The sequence below is a fragment of the Conger conger genome, chromosome 3 (genome assembly GCF_963514075.1).
Source record: "Conger conger chromosome 3, fConCon1.1, whole genome shotgun sequence".
NCBI lineage: Eukaryota > Metazoa > Chordata > Actinopteri > Anguilliformes > Congridae > Conger > Conger conger.
In genome coordinates this window covers 22,227,231-22,244,037 of record NC_083762.1, presented here as the reverse complement: position 1 = coordinate 22,244,037, position 16,807 = coordinate 22,227,231, and positions in this window count along the sequence as shown.

Here is a 16,807-nt window from a genome sequence, read left to right as displayed (position 1 = left end):
TTAAATAATACAAATATAAAAGCAAAGAAGAAAGTAGACTTGTCGCAGTGTTTGGTTTAAAAGTAGTTAATGCCACACCACCAATACCAATATTTTGTACTAAAACGATTGAGAAAAAGTTGCACTACAACAAGTGGAATTCCACAAAAAGTGTTGACAAAGCGCTCCATTTTCTCAAAAAAGGGAAGAAAGCCACACATCTAATAATAACAATAATAAAAAATCTGACAAATCACTATTTCACCATTTATTTTCACCATTAAATGCTAGACAATGCATGAGTGAACATCCAGCCCATGTTTTCTTCAGTACTCGCAACACAAAGTTCATATGAAGATAACGCACCGTGAGATAATTAGAGAACCACATTCTTTCCCTGTTGAAATTGATTAAAAATAACACCTGATTAGATGAGAAAATTAAACAATTGCGATAACACTTAGAAATATAAAATGCAAAAAATACGGAAAATAAACATAATACAGATAAATTAAAGAACTGAGAGAAACATCTTCATTCATGTCATGAGGAACCATAGACCTGAGTTCAGAAATTTAGTAACTGCAATTTTAAAATAATGTAAAAGTAAAAAAAATTAATAAATGTGAAATAAAATTTAAAAAAGTATAAGTTTAATATAATATTAAATTATATACTAGATTATTAAATAAATATAAGCACATTATATTGCCATAGTTTTCAATTCCATACAGATATAGCCAGTTCTTCTGACCTGCAGGCAAGTATTAAAATATGTTTTATCAACAATATTTAAAAATGTCAATACATGTACTCTTAATTCTGCACACTGAAACTTGGAAAATGGAAAAGACCAGCAATGCACAGATTTTCTAATTGAAAGAAATTTAAAGCACATGTTTTGTTAAAGATAGCCTTATCTTTAACAAGCTAATAAACGGAGGTTCTTTTTTTTCGATAAGTGTAAGCCACTTCGTAATTAAAACAGATTTTTCTACTCACACACATAAACACACACTCAGGTACGCAAGCACACACAAACACACATGCACGCACACACAAACACACACACACACACACACACACACACACACACAATCACACACACACACACACACACACACACACACTTATTTCAGGTTACATTACCAATTTTTATTACTTTTATAGTAAATTGTTTGGCTGGTGAAAATGCTCAGTGGCTAATGACTTTGGAAAACCACTGGCCACAGTGGCTGATGAGATAAAACAGTAATGTCAAGCCCTGCGTCTAATGTAAAACATTCAAAAGTAATTATGCAGTTACTGCAAATCAATAAATTAAGATGTCAATATAGGAAAATAATGGGGTCATGAAATAGCTATTTGAAGAAATTGTCTGCCGTTAGAAAAGTGTCCATGTAGGAGTGAATAGCGTACATGGTTCTTGTTCACAAATTCATCCATGCAAATGTTCAAACATGAGTATAAGACATAGCTTCTATGCAGTCCAGACGCACGGATATTCTGACTTTATCTACTAATAGGTGAACTCTATGGGGACACCCTCAGGACAGCAGTCAGTCAGTGTAAATCTTACAGGAGTTACCTGATTACTAAGAGGGCTGTAAAAGTGCCCTTGCTGATGTCCCCTTTGCTCAAATGATCACAATCTCGCCTGGCTTCAGATGGATCTTCTTTAAGCCCCCAGCCAGACACACACATACGTACACACACTCACACACCACACACACATACACACACACATACTCTCTCTCCCTCTCTCTCTCATTCGCTTTATTGCCAATCTTTATTAAATATGTGGCAATGTATTAAAAAATAATAATAATTGAAGTAACAATGTCACAGTAAACAATATATGTATTTTTGTTTGTGTGTGTATGTGGGTGTGTGTGTGTGAATGTGTTTGTATGTGTGTGTGTGTAAGTAAATAGTTGTAGTCTTGTGGTTGTATTCCATCTCTCTCTCTCAGTCTCTCTCACTCGCTCTGTCTCTCTCACGTGATACAAGCATACAGCTCGTGCAGCAGGACCTCTGTAATAAATCTAAATTAGCTGTTTTGTGTTGTCACAGTCAGCCCAACCCCTGACACATGGAGGATACATATGCCAGGGGTAATGTTGTTTTTAGCTGTTGTTATGGGCCTACATGTGTTAACACTAAGAAATGCACTGGTGCATGGGATAGTCAGGTAGACGCGGTAGTGGAAGTAGGGTCAGGATAAACATGCTAAATGTATTTGAGTCTGAAGGCAAAATGAGTCTGGATGTGATGAGTGGTATGCACTTATCACGCATGCTAATCGTGAGCTGAGAATTATGAGGTTCTGACTGACATCTCTTACTGAATTAGTTTTTTTGCCATAAATATGTTGTCATAAATACATGTGTGAAGTTTTACACAAAAATACTGAATAAATGTATGAAAATAATTCAAAATGTAAAGGTCATATCCGTTTGGAGCCCATTCATTTTAAAATCTTTGAAGTTCAATATCTCAAAACTCTCAGAACACAGATAGAACCTTTTAATTCTCAGCTCATGAAATGTACTGGTGATGGTAATTTAAAAATAAAAAGTATGGTGGCACCAAAGTTTCCTGCTTTGATATTCAGACATTGATGAATACCAAAGTCAAGGCACAAGCCTGCCTCCTCACTATCATTCAGACAGGCATGAACAGTCAATATGTCAAGCCCCTGCAGGGTAGAGGTGACTGATGACGGTGCATTCTGGGAGAGCCGCTCTCTTTGAGCCAAGCTTTGAGACCAGAGCCATTCTCCACAGATCCAAAGGAGAAGGACTTGGGAGAGCTGGCTGGAGTAGGAGAAGAGCAAATTGCCATTGGAATGTACTAGAAATTGTTATATGGTTCCCAGTTAAGCAATATACTGCACTGTCCCACCAGTATTGTTGGGGCCTCCCCCTTTTTGCTCATGTTTAGGTCTCAAGTTCAGACTGACTTACATTGATTATACTTCAACATGTCTGGCTGAACACCTGGAGGTTCACAGAGGAATACAATTGAATCAAATGCAGGTTTAAAACAGGGGACCAGTATCTGTGATTCAACTAGGTCTGGACAATATGGCCTATAATTCTTATTTGAAATATGTATATTTTTGTCTGGGTTTGTAAGTACCAGGACAAACGTATCTCACAGTATAGTATTGAACAAATAATGCTCTGTGTAAAGTTTGCTGGGCATTTTCAACCTAGGACTGCAAACAAGGTTGAAGACTTCAACCTAAACAATGTATTTTCTCTAGCAAAACCAAAAAGGTGGCATTCAAACTATGCTCTACACACTCACAAATGTTTGTGAATTAGAAACTTTATCCCAACGAATTGTCTTGGAAAGGCTACTTGGATTATGTCAGGCTCTGGTAAAAAATGATATTTTTTGTAAATTAAGAGATACTAATCAAACAAACTATCATTAGTCCCATTAGAATGCTCTCAAAAGATGTAGCATAACAAGACATAGTATTAATAATGGTACATCAATAGTAAACTAATGCAATATCTATGGTTGGGGGCTGCTAGCAAATACATGCAACTCATCTCAAAATCATTGCCTCAAAAACAAAAATATTAGAAACTGAAAGCCAATGTATGGCCATTACAGAGAAATGGAATGCTATTGGCATAGTAGAACCCACAGATGTCCCAATGCATTGCTTGTAAACATTAAATCAAATATTTAAATCTGAAGCTAATCAATCCGATAAGTAATCCAATCAGGAGAAATAAAAACTTTATTTCAAATTTTAGGTGAAAAAGGGTTTTTCTTTTTAAATGTAATGCTGAACTACAATGCCCACCATCATTATGAAATTCATGAAATGATCTTACCTTCATATTCCAATAAAGATGGAAAAGCAAAGGCTTTCATTAAGGTGAGTAAGATACAATTCCCAAGTTCGCTCTCTGTGAACTTCATGTAAAATTGAGGGGACATCATGTGAGATACTTTAGTAATGGACAGGAAATCGTTAGCTGTTAAACAAATCGGGCCACGATCTAAATCTTTCACGTGAAAGTTCATTAATTGGAAATGGCACGTAGTAAAGCAGTCTATTCTCTCCGGGATTCTGCGTTACAGGAAAATGGCTGCTGGGGTTGAATTTAGCCGGATTGACCTTTGACCCTCAGACAGAGCACTCCCCTTTTGGCGATTTGTGAGGCCTATTCCCACATGGAAAGCAGGAAAAGGCCTGCTTCACTTTGTCACTATGGTAATTCCCTGGTGTTTCATACATGTTTCATGCATACTGTGTGTGTGTGTGTCTGCATGTGCGTGTAAACAGTTTCTAATAATATACTTTTTCCTATTGACCTTAATTGTTCAAAACGAAATCCCTCTCCCTATTTCAAAAGCAAGTACTGTGGCTATGCTCGGTAAAAGATCTCACCTACTTTGATGAATGGAGAGTGCTCCCTTCCCCCTCTTCCTCCAGGAGTGTATTTACATTATGAGATGTAATCCGTGATATTCCTTTCATTTTTGAACAGGGTAAGCTCCCTTCACATCCCCACCGAACGTAACCCCATCCCCCCTGCCTCTTACCCAGTAACCTGTCTGCCACAACAGCCCACTGTCTTACTCTCTCTCTCGAGACCCTTTCTCTGATAACGCCTCAACATAAATTTTATCCCCTGATTAGTATTCAGCTCAGACCTTTGGACAGAAACCAATGCAGCAGGCGAGAGGGGCTTTAAATCATATAACTCATATATCAATGACAGCCCTTCTAAGCACTGGGTAGATTACAAAAAGTTAGCTTTATTTAAAAACAGATTAAGCGTTTTTCCCTGCGTAAGGCAGAAATGGTGAGGGAGCTGGAATTTATGCGTCCGCGAGTTTCTGCTTCCGCGTCACTTTATCCTCTATCCACCTGCCTGTGCGTGTGCGTGTGTGTGAGTGTGTTTATGTGTGTGTGTGTGTGCGTGAGTGTGAATGTGTTTATGTGTGTGTGCGTGTGTGTGTGTGTGGGTGTGAGAGTGTTTGTGTGTGTGAGTGTGTTTATGTGTGTGTGTGAGAGTGTGTGTATGTGTGTGTGTGTGTTTGTGTGTGTGAGTGTGTGAGTGTGTTTATGTGTGTTTGAGTGAATGTGTGTGTGTGTCTGTGTGCTTGTGTTTCTGTGTGTGCATGTGGTGGGTGTGTGTGTATGTTTGTGAATGTTTGTGTGTGTGTTTATGTGTGTATGTGTGTCTGCGACTGTGTGTGTATGTTCATGTTTGTGAATGTGTGTGTGCGTGGTGCATGTGTGCGTGTGTGTGTGTGTTTGCATGCATGTGTGTGCATGTGTGTGTATATGTGTGTGTCTGTGACTGTGTGTTTATGTGTGTGTGTGGTTGTGCATGTCTGTGCGTGTGCCTGTGTGTCTGGGTATGTGGGTAAGCTACAATTTGGATGATTTAATTTATCTTGCTGCATTTGAGAGTTGAAATATGTTGTTGAAGCCAATGGGATCAGTTATAATTATGTTATTACATTTATTAATAACTCATTTATAATTAATTTATAATATTCCTTTAATAAAATGAGTTCGGTAAAAGGGCATCTGTTTTTCAGGAAAGCTGCATAACAGGAGTCACTTCCACCACACACACCCACACATACTCAGAAACACACACACAAACATACACAAACATACACATTCTCTCTCTCTCCCACACTCTCTCTCGCCCTCCTTCTTTCTCTCTCTCCCTACCTTTCTCCCTCCATATCTCTCTCTCTCTCCCTCTCTCTCACTATCTCTATATCTCTAGCTCTCTCTTTCTCTCTCCCTCACTCTCCCTCACTTCCTCCCTCCCTATATTTCTCTATCTCTATCTCTCTCCCTCCCTCACTGCCTCTCTCCCTATATATATAACTCTCTCTCCCTCCCGCTCTCCCTCCCTCTCTTTATCTCTACCTCACTCTCTCCCTCTTTCTGTCTTTCTGTCTCTCTCTCCCCCTTTCTCTCCTCTCTCTTTCCCTCCCTCTCTCTTCATTACTCCATCCCTATCTTTCTGTCTCTCTCTCCCCCTCTCTCTCCTCTCTCTCTCCCTCCCTCTCACTTCATCACTCCCTCCCTATCTCTCTCTTTCCCTCCCTCCCTCCCTCCCTATCTCTCTCTCTCTCTCTCTCTCTCTCTCTCTCTCTTCCCTCAGTCTGCTGGTTCTTGAACATCATTAAGCAAATGCAGCCGCCCCTGGATTGCGGTCCAATCGGGGCCCATTAAACCTGCCCCCTGCCCGTCCGCCGTCTAGCCTGACCAGAAATAGACCGCACAGCGGGAGGGGCTGCAACCGGCGGCTGATCCAAATAAAATCTCCCCTTCATCACACAAGCGCCGCGAACACGACCGCCACACGGAGTACCCCCGCAAGGTCACCCTATCCCCGCCATTTACTTTACCGCCCCAGAGACACACAGGACACACCCAGAGGGGTAAAGCACACACCGCGTCCCTGCAACGCTGCATGAAAGGCTCACCTGCCATCAAAGTGGATCACATGACGGAGGTGTAGTGCGCAGCAGACCTACTGAGCGCGCTCCAACACGGCCAACAGTCCTGCGCTACGGCCTCGTCACCATGACACCCACAGCTTCAGGGGGGCTATTCGTCAACATATGATCAACCACTGCAGCGATTTATCATTCAAAAAACTGCACTAATAACATCCTGACTGAGACCTAAAAAATGTGATTATAAAATATTCCACAAAATCAATGAAAAAGCACGAGGCATTTTTAATAAAAGAAATACTTTTTGAATAATGCTTTCAGGTTCTTTATTGATGCACACAAATCATATATCATGGACTATACATTGTATATACAATTACATCATTGCATTTGCTATTTTCCATAAATAGGGGATAACAAAGAAGCAAATGTTAAATATAATAAGTGGAAGAAATAGAAAGAACTCTCAATGGCTGTGACCAAATAAGCATGAGATGAAACAAAATATTTCTCGGATAAATAATTACTGTATAAATTGGTACCAGCAAATTAAAGCAAAACAAATGCGCTTTGCTTCCCCTTCGCTTCCTGAAAGGCCGCCGTTAACACGGCGAAACCGCGGGGATAAGAATCTCCTGATGGATGAACGTTATATTCACACCCATCTCCAACGCACAGGAGCCACGCAAACAAACAAGCACGCAGAGAGAGGGGGAGGGAGGGAGAGAAGGGCTGGGTGTGCGCAGGTAGAGAGGGAGAGAGAGAGAGAGAGAGAGAGGAGGAGGGGGGTGGAGGGGTGAGCGGAGAGGTCTCAGAAAGGGAGATGTGTGCATGCATTAGCCGGGCGGATTTTCGGCTAAATCAGGCGGGATAGGGGATTAAGTTACGCTCTGCCTGTGTGGGAGGGGAGCCGGGATTTCAGCACGGCTCGTCCAGGAGGGAGGGGATGACACTGCAATTAATTAAATAATGATACAAATGACGGAATCGATCATAATTGACAAAAGGCAAATGAGTAAACAATAAAACACAAGAAAACAAGGGAAGGAGGGGTATATTACCTGAGCTGAAACATAGCCTTCCACCTCTGTACACATTCATGCACGCACATATGTAAACAGAGACACACACACACACACACACACTCACACACAACATTGTACGCACACACACACACACGCACACACAGACACACGCACACTGAGACACGTACACACAGACACATGTACACACACACAGGCACACACACAGACACACGTACACACACACACGCACGAGCACACACAGACACACGTACACCCCGCAGTGCTCTCTAGAGGGGGGGGAGCGGTTTTAGAATAACCCTTGTTTCAGCTCCCGCCCCCGCCGGGCTGCCTGCTGTGTTGTTTTAATAGGGAAAATTAGCCAACCAGAAAGGTGGATCCTGTTTGCTATGCTTGACCGTCTCTCCCCGACAGAGCCGGGCGGGCAAGCACGTCCTGCATCCTCCCTCGCTCTCCTCCGCCACAGCTCTGCTCCAGTCTCCAGCTGCTGTCCCTGCCCACGCTCCCCCCGGACGCACGCGTACACACACACACACATGCGGGAGTACACACACACACGCGCACGGGGGTACACACACACACAGACTCATACACGTACACACACACACGAGCACGGGAGTACACACACACACAGACTCATACGCGTACACACACGCACGCGCACAGGAGTACACACACACAGACTCACAGACTCATACGCGTACACACATACGCGCGGGAGTACACACACACACAGACTCATACATGTACACACACACACACGGGAGTGCACACACGCGGTAGTACACACACACACTCACACATATACACACACACATACTTGCGAGTTCACACACGCGCACTCATATAAACACATGCATATACAGACCCATACACATATACACACACACTCACACACGCGTACACACACTCTCACACACACGTATACACACACATACACTCACACACACGTATGCACACACTCGCATACACACACATACACACGCAAACACTCTCTCTCCCGCCCCCATCCCTCTGCTCCCCCCCCCCCCCCTACCGCCTCCCAATCTCCCTCCCCTCTGCTCCACCTGGGGGAGGCAGTGTTTTTTTATTTTATTCTTTCACGGCAATAAATCATTCATCACACATTTACAAATGTGCATTTTAAAGACGCCTACAACAGCATCCAGGCCGGGCCTCTTCTAGCAACTTCTGCCTTTCTGCTTCCATCTCTGATGGAAGAGGGCCAGGTGCCTTCATTAGGTCAATCGCTTAGTCGTCTTTCGAAAATGAAAGCGGTTAATGTCGGATGAAGGAGATGGCGAAGAAGAAACAGGTCAGGACCAGAAAGCTCTCCCCTTTTCATCTTTCATTGGAAACAGAGCTTTTGTTCTCTCTTACACATCTGTGGTAACTGCTTAAGAATATTTACAGTATGTGTGATTGCTCTGGCCATTGGTGAATATATACATAGATATACATAGATTCTGATTAGAACACTTTCCTAGTCTCAGATTAATGCACACAGTCATAGAAACACATACAAATGACAGCTGTACAGTACAGTACAAACTTGCACACACATTCATGCACACAAATACACACAATATAAGGGCACATGTACATCTGCACAGATACACCTATATAAGACATACACACATGTACTCTAACATACAGTTACACACACATGCATACTCACACCTACACACTCAGACACACGCACGCGTACACACATGAATACAAACATACACATACACGCATACAGAAGCATACAGATGCACACATACACACACATTTACACGCATACACATGCACACATACACACACACATGAACACACACACTCACACACACACAAACACACACATACAGACACACACACACTCACACACATACAAACACACCCACATACAGACACACACACTCTCACACACACACTCTCACATACACAAACACACACACACTCACACACACACACACACACACACACTCACATACACACACACACACTCACACCCACACACACTCACACTCACATACACACACACACACTCACACACACTCTCACACACACGCACACACACACACACACACTCACACACACGCGCACACACGCGCTCACACACACATGCACACACACACTCACACACACTCACACACACACTCACACACACTCACACACACACACGCACACACACACTCACCCACATGCACACACACACACACACACTCACACACACACACACGCACACACAGCCCTGGACAGCTCATCTGAGTTTCCTGCCCAGGCTGCTGCAGCTCTTCCAGGTGTTGCTTTGATCGCTCTGGCAGGAGCCCCACTCTGGCATCCTCTCCCTGTTTTTTTTTCAGTGTTTTTTTTGTTCCGGGCTCTTCCGGGACCACCTGCACAACAACAAGTGTTCCTGTGGGGGACAGGGGTGACACAAGGAGATGCACACCACCAAAAGTACTCACCCAAGTTCCACCCTGTCTGCAAATCAGTTCTAATTAAACTGAATGGGGTGACAGGGGCCTTACCTTACCTCAATGCTAAGCACTCTGAGGCTCTGAAAGGCACTATATACTCTAAGTACAATCCAATGTCAGTATTATAAGGGAGATTGCAGCATTGCTCATCAGTCCTGGGTGCCGGGTTCATGGGACTGCCCCATGTGTCACACCCAGGGACGTCCTGCATTGCACTGCACCCCTCCCCATGGCCCAATGCCCTGTCACTGACTGCCCCCCACCCCCCGCAACACAAAGACCCCCAATCTGTTCCCCCCTCGCCCTTCGATTAATCAACACCCACAACAACCGGCCCCCCCCCCCCCAACCGCACCTTCCCTCGCCCCAAACAACACCGCAACCAGCAAAGCCAGCGCCATTTTTCTGCCCGTTATACATTTCCTTAAGAAGCACATGCGCATGCACAAAAAGAATCGTTATCAGGAAATTGATTTTCAGGGATTGAATGGGGGTATGATTTTTTTGTGGCGGTGCCTTGGTGCGGAGTGATGTGGGAGCGGTGTGTGTGTGTGTGTGTGTGTGTGTGTGAGAGAGAGAGGGAGAGAGAGAGAGCGGGGTGAAGCAGCGATCTGCTGAAGGGGGTGAAAAGCTCTTTTGTTCTGGACGCCCTTGAGCCTCAGACAGCTGACATCTTCAGCACCCCGGCTCCACACAATCTCCCTTTTCACAGGGCTGTGCCTGGACGCCCCGTCTTTCTCAGGGCCCGGAGGAGAGAGAGCCATCAGACAAATTACTGCTGGCAAATCCGGGCCCGGCCCGCCACAGCGCCACCACTCCGGCACCGATCAAATAATGAAATCTTCGGATCTGGTGGAGCTCCTTGTTACACGGCGCTCTGTCTCATTTACACACCGACACCGCCTCACACGTCCCGGTCAGCGCCGGACCGACTCTACCTGCCTCTTACTTCCCAGGCAGTCTCGGGCAGTCAACGGGCGTGACCCTCAGCAAGGAGATTAGATGGAGTGAGATGAGCTTGATGTCAACTGTTAGAACGTTCTAGAACCCACTTTGTTTTTACCCTGAATAACTGTCCTGACTGTGAACACTGACTTTGCCTGACTGTGGTTCAGTGCACACTCGGTATGGGTTGAGCTTACATTGCGGGTGGAGACAGTGGCACGTCAAACAGAACATGAGGATCTCCTTGGGAAAAGAAGAACTAGAGGGAAAAATACATGTTGGTTAGGAATAATCATATAATCAGTTCTAGGCTGTGGAAAGGAAAAGGGTTGTTATTGGGACACACATACACAGACACACAACCCTCAAACCAGAGTAACCACATAGGCACCACGAATCTTGCAATCCAAAACAAGTATCATTTTTATGAAAGAAAAGGGCCTTGAACCATGCCAATCCTCCACCTTGCCATGTTTTTATTTTAGAATTTTATTTATGGAAACAATAGGTTCTTAAATATTCTGATCATTCCCACAGGCGGGGGAATAAAAATAGACACTAAGATATACACTCTTCCACACACACACAAACATACACACACACACACACGCATACACACAAACACACACACGCACACACACAACCACACACACAAACACACAAACACACAGACGCATGCACAGACACACACACACACACATGCAAACACACACAGACACACGCACACACACACACACAAACACACATGCACACATACACATACACACATACACACATAGACACACACACACAGACACACGCACACACACACGCACACACAGTGTGAAACTCTGGGACAGGAGGCAGCTCCTGGTCTCTTTTTTGCATTGTGCTGCATCCATGACAACAGGGTCAAAGTCTGGTTTTAATGCTATTATACTAAGAGACCCCGAGCTGAATACTAATGGCGCGGCCCTGCAGGGAATCAGGGGAAGGGATCAGTTATTTAGTGAACTGTGACCAGCCCGGGGAGGGAGAGGGCCGTGACCCGCTCCCCACACAGTCGCCTCGCACTGGAGGTGAATGCCGGAGACCTGCCTCACTCAAATAAATTATTCGCCCGCTTTTTAAAAACCGCGAATACCAGCTTCCACGCGGCACAAAACCCTCCGTAGCTCCGCGCTCGGCGAGACGGCTACGATATAATAAAGCGCAAAGAGGCGGGGTGGAGAGAAAGAGATTTCAAACGTTGCTTGTCGACGAAGAGAAGGAGGTGGAAGTGACACGTTAATGGCGGCTGCTTTATGATGGCTAATAAATATGGCTGATGGGTGGCTGTGGGATGGCTGGGGAGCCTGCAGGCAGGGGAGAGGCCGGGCGGGAGGACCATAACTCAGGCCTGATCCCTATCCCCCTCCGACTGAAGCCAAGGCCACCAGGTGTCCATATGGCCACAAATCCAGGTGTCACTGCTGCTGCCGTGGTCAATGCCAAACTGCGGCAGGTTCAACCTCTCGCCAGGATGGGCCTCTGGGGAGATGAACAGCCAAAGCAAGCGGATCTCTATATTACCGCTGGTCTGAGTGCGTGCTCTCCTGTGCAAAATGTTTTATCGCAAGAAGTAGTAAAAGGTACTGCTTAGAAAGTAGCATAGTGACTAACATAAGCAGTTTTGACGATGGAGATCTAAATATGTTAACATGCTCACGGATATTGTGTCAACACTATTGCACAATGAAAAGGTGGTTCAAAGTTGTGGATAAGTAGAGAGTGTTACCCTGGATGAAAGGATATGAACATGCGTATGAGAGTGTATGTGTATGTGTGTGTGTGCAAGGGTGTGTGTGTGTGAGTGTGTGTGTGTGTGTGTGTGTGAGTGTATTTGTGTGCTTGTGTGTGTGTGTGTGTGTGTGTTTGAGTGTGTGTGTGTGTATTAGACTGTGCGCCTGCATTGTAAGGACAATGAGAATACGACGACTTTGAATATGAAGGAGAGCCAAAGAGACAGAAAAAGAGTGATGTTTCTGAGAGAGAAAAGGTGAGGGAAAAAAAGAGCGAAGTAAGAGACAGGAAAAGGGTGAGAGGAACGAGTGAACGAGTGAACGAGGGAGCGAGAGAGAGAGAGAGAGAGATAAAGAAGGCACATCCCAGGGCGGTGTCCTGCGTCTGACGGACAGGCCTCTCTGGGCACCTTTCCCAGGAGGCTGGCAGGGAGCCAGGGCATCTGAGTCTGCTGCCCGCTGGCTTGGCAGGCTGCCCCACGGGCTGCTCTGGACGTGGCGTACCTTCAGCCGCTTCCCCCGGGGGGCACCGGGTCCTGGCCGCCTGCCTGCCTTTATTCACATCTATAGAAGCACCCCCCCCCCCCCCCCCCCTCACCACCACCGCCGTCACCGTAACCGCCAGTCACAGAGAAGAACACAGCACTCCTCTTTAGCGTAGCGCCACAGGAGCGCTTGTCCGTAGCCCGTTACCGCGGTTCCGTCCCGTTGTCCTCGGGCACCGAACGGCGGCACCGGAACGCCGGGGTGTTTTTAAACGGATTTCACCTGAAGTCAGGGGCCCGGTCACGCACTTCACATACTCCGTCTTCAGTTCTGCGTTCACTGTGAAAACTGCACGAAGCGTTCAGACCGAAATGGCAAAAAAAAAAAAGCGTCGCGAAGAAAATCGCAATTTTGCCAATAGGTTTTTCGATACAAATGAATGTATTAAATGTGACATTTCCATTTGTAATCTTTCTGTGTGGGGTTGGGTTGAGTAGCAGGGGAGAGTGATTTTGTGCATGCAAACACGTGTCAGATGGCCAGAGACATAGCCACCCAGAATGCCATTGGCTTTAACCATCAAACCAGCATCCAAACTACAGCCGGGCAGCTGATTTAGCACTGGAGCCAGGCATGGCCTGCCAAACACTGAGAAACAATCCCCTGGATCATACACAGCAAATGAAGCCATGGCCCTACAGATTCATTTTGAACCAAAGGTTCTAGAGGTAAAATGCAGGATAAACAGACCTAACTAGACTCAGAAAATCCACTCATGTGTCATGCCAGTTAGTGTCCCCTGATTCAAAAGACTCATGCGATAAATCATTGGTCACAAACCTTTACCCCAGTTAATCAAGCAGAGGAGATGGGACTTGAAGTCCATTTGAGCTTTCGTGTGAGAAAGTACCATCACAAAAAAGCCGCAGACAGAACCTGACCGTTTATAGGTGAAAAATGAAGGGCCAAGTGGCACCAAAAATGTTCAAAAACCATGTCTCCAAAAACCACATGTGAATTGAATACACGTGAATTCTAAAAATAGTACCGCTCATAAAATGTGATTGGAAAGGGCAACCTATGCTATTCCGTGTCACGTGTTTTGTTTTGACGTGAAAATTGTAGTTCACAATGGAGAAAGTGAAGATACAAATTTCAATTTACATGACTTCATGTGACATATTTTCATTCATGTGATTATTTTCATAAGGGTACAGGTCACATTTCACATTGTGCCACCTGGGTAAAGGAAACTGTGTGCGATCGCCTTCACACAGCCGGCTGCTCACACACACTGCTCAGGGCGTACTTGTTTAAGTGTTGTTGCCTTAATATAGTCTATGAGCCTAAACTAGGGCATGGTTTTAAAAGGGTTTATTTATTTGTAAATATGGATCTACTGTATTGGTGCCGGGAAACTGGAGATAATATCTGGTTTAAATATTTCCTAGAAAAAGTGACACCATTGCTGAATTGTGAAAAATTTGAAAATACATTTGTTTATAATACAGATTCATTGCTATATGTTAACAATAATACAGACTTTAATCTGTCTCCCCAAAGATCATGGAGATGGAGGAAGTACATGGAGACAGTGGACATCAACAACAAAAAATGTAAATATCTCTATTTTTCACTTCCTCCTGCATTCTATGATTGAGGCAACCAAGGCCACCAGGTTCAGACATAAAGCATCAGTCTCCATTAAGGAAGGAATCCAGCACTGCGGGATAAGCTTATCACATCCTGACACTTTTAACTTCAAAATTATAGAGTACTATTTCAAATCGAACTAAAACAGAAATCGAAAAAACAACTCTAATATAAAGCAAAAGAGTCTGTCTGTGATAGACGTGCACGCTTTGTAACTCATGAAAAGACAATTACAAGTTAAAAAACCCGTGAACGATAAACACCAAACAAAAAAAGAACAAATCAAAAAGCCTGAGGAAAGCAAGGTGTTGTTGGGGGATAAATTTGCAGAGTTAAGGATTACAGATTAAAAATTCACCAGAAGCAATCACTGCCATTTCAGGGACCATTTCCTTTGATTAACCTTCTCCTGACCTGGCCTTAGGGCATGCCTAGCTTCAATTGTTCAATTACATCTGAGGGGCTTTAACTGCTGTCCCTGTCACCTTCTCTCCACACCTGACTCCCCACCGCGGACCCGACCAGACCACAGACAGGGTGCGAGTGAGTGTGACCGCGGAGCCTGGAGGGGTGGTGATTACAGCCCGGTCCAGGAAGTTGGACCAAAGGGAGCTGGAGGTAGGGGAACAAGGCGGAATATATTTTCGGGTGGTGGTGGGTGGTGACCGGATGGGACCTACTCCCATTGCGCCTCAGTAAGTAAGCATTAATGTCTTTCAGTGTTGGCTGACCTTCACTCTGTCTAAAAACGAAAGGAAAACATTCAAAATGGTGGGGTCATGTCTAATGAGTCAGATTCACTGTGCTTTTTTAACACACAATTGAAATGGATACTGTCAGAGTGCTACCAGCCAAATAATTGTTTTTCTTTTTTTTCGCTGTTTACATTCAGCATTGCTCCCCGTGTCGCTGAAGGCAGATAACATTAGTGTAATGGGCAAATAAAGCAGACACTTAACGACTGTCGCGTTAAGTAAAAACAAGACCGATTCCGGTACCTTTCTTAATAACAACAAAGCTTTCATCTCAAAAAGCCGTGCGAGAAGCCCTCACGACACCCACGGTGATGTTTGCTGGATAATGGTCTCACAGATAGTGCTCCAGGAGAGCTGGTACAAATGGCACAGAAACACGAAGGCGCACTCAGACGGGAGAGCGGCTGAACCGTCTCTGTGCTTTTGTGGGCTGTTCAGAAAAGCAGTAATTACTGCTTTTAGTAAATAAGCATTAAGCCAGGACTGAGCGTTCCTCGTGAACTTCCTCCTGTCCAGCAGGTTGGGTAACCTGCAGGCTCCGAACCCATGGTCAGGTGACGGGTCAGCGACAGCACCTGGTGTCCGTAGCAACATCTGGGCCTACCAGCTGCGGAGGCTTGGAACAAACCCGGCGGACATTTTGGTGGAGATGGGGGTGGGGGGGGTGGGGGGGGGTGGGGGGTTGGGGAAGGTGTCTTACTTCCACCCCAAAGCCCCACGTTCCCTTAGAACCTGAAACCCAAAACTGTCAGCCCTCACTTCCCCTGCACCCCAAGTTCCTGGACCCCCGAGAAGGGGAGTCGCTCACTCTTTTGGTTCGTCCAAGTCAAACATGAGCTCCGAACACAAACAAAGGCACAATCCTGACTCGGAAAAATAATCCCTACCAAAGCATTTTCAAAGATTCCTGTGTCAACTTATTATGCTGTATTAAATGTTTCCCATATTTATTATTTTTACATTATGTTACTGTGGGACTCCATATGGGATTGATTCTTTCAGGACAAGAAGGGTGCATGTTGGGGAGTGGGGGGGCTCCATTCATTTCTTTGCAAAAAAAAGATTCAAGTGGCTCTTATCTTAAGTGAGTTATTTTCTGAATGAATAAGAATCAGCCCTCTGGCAAAATCATAGCACAATGTGGATGCATTCTTCTGTTAGTTCTGTTTTATCAGCGTGGATCAGGGTGGAACAAAAATGCAGAACGAGTTAAGAGTAGCTTTGTTTTTGGAAGTACTGATTTTGCAAGACAGTCTTGGGTCAAA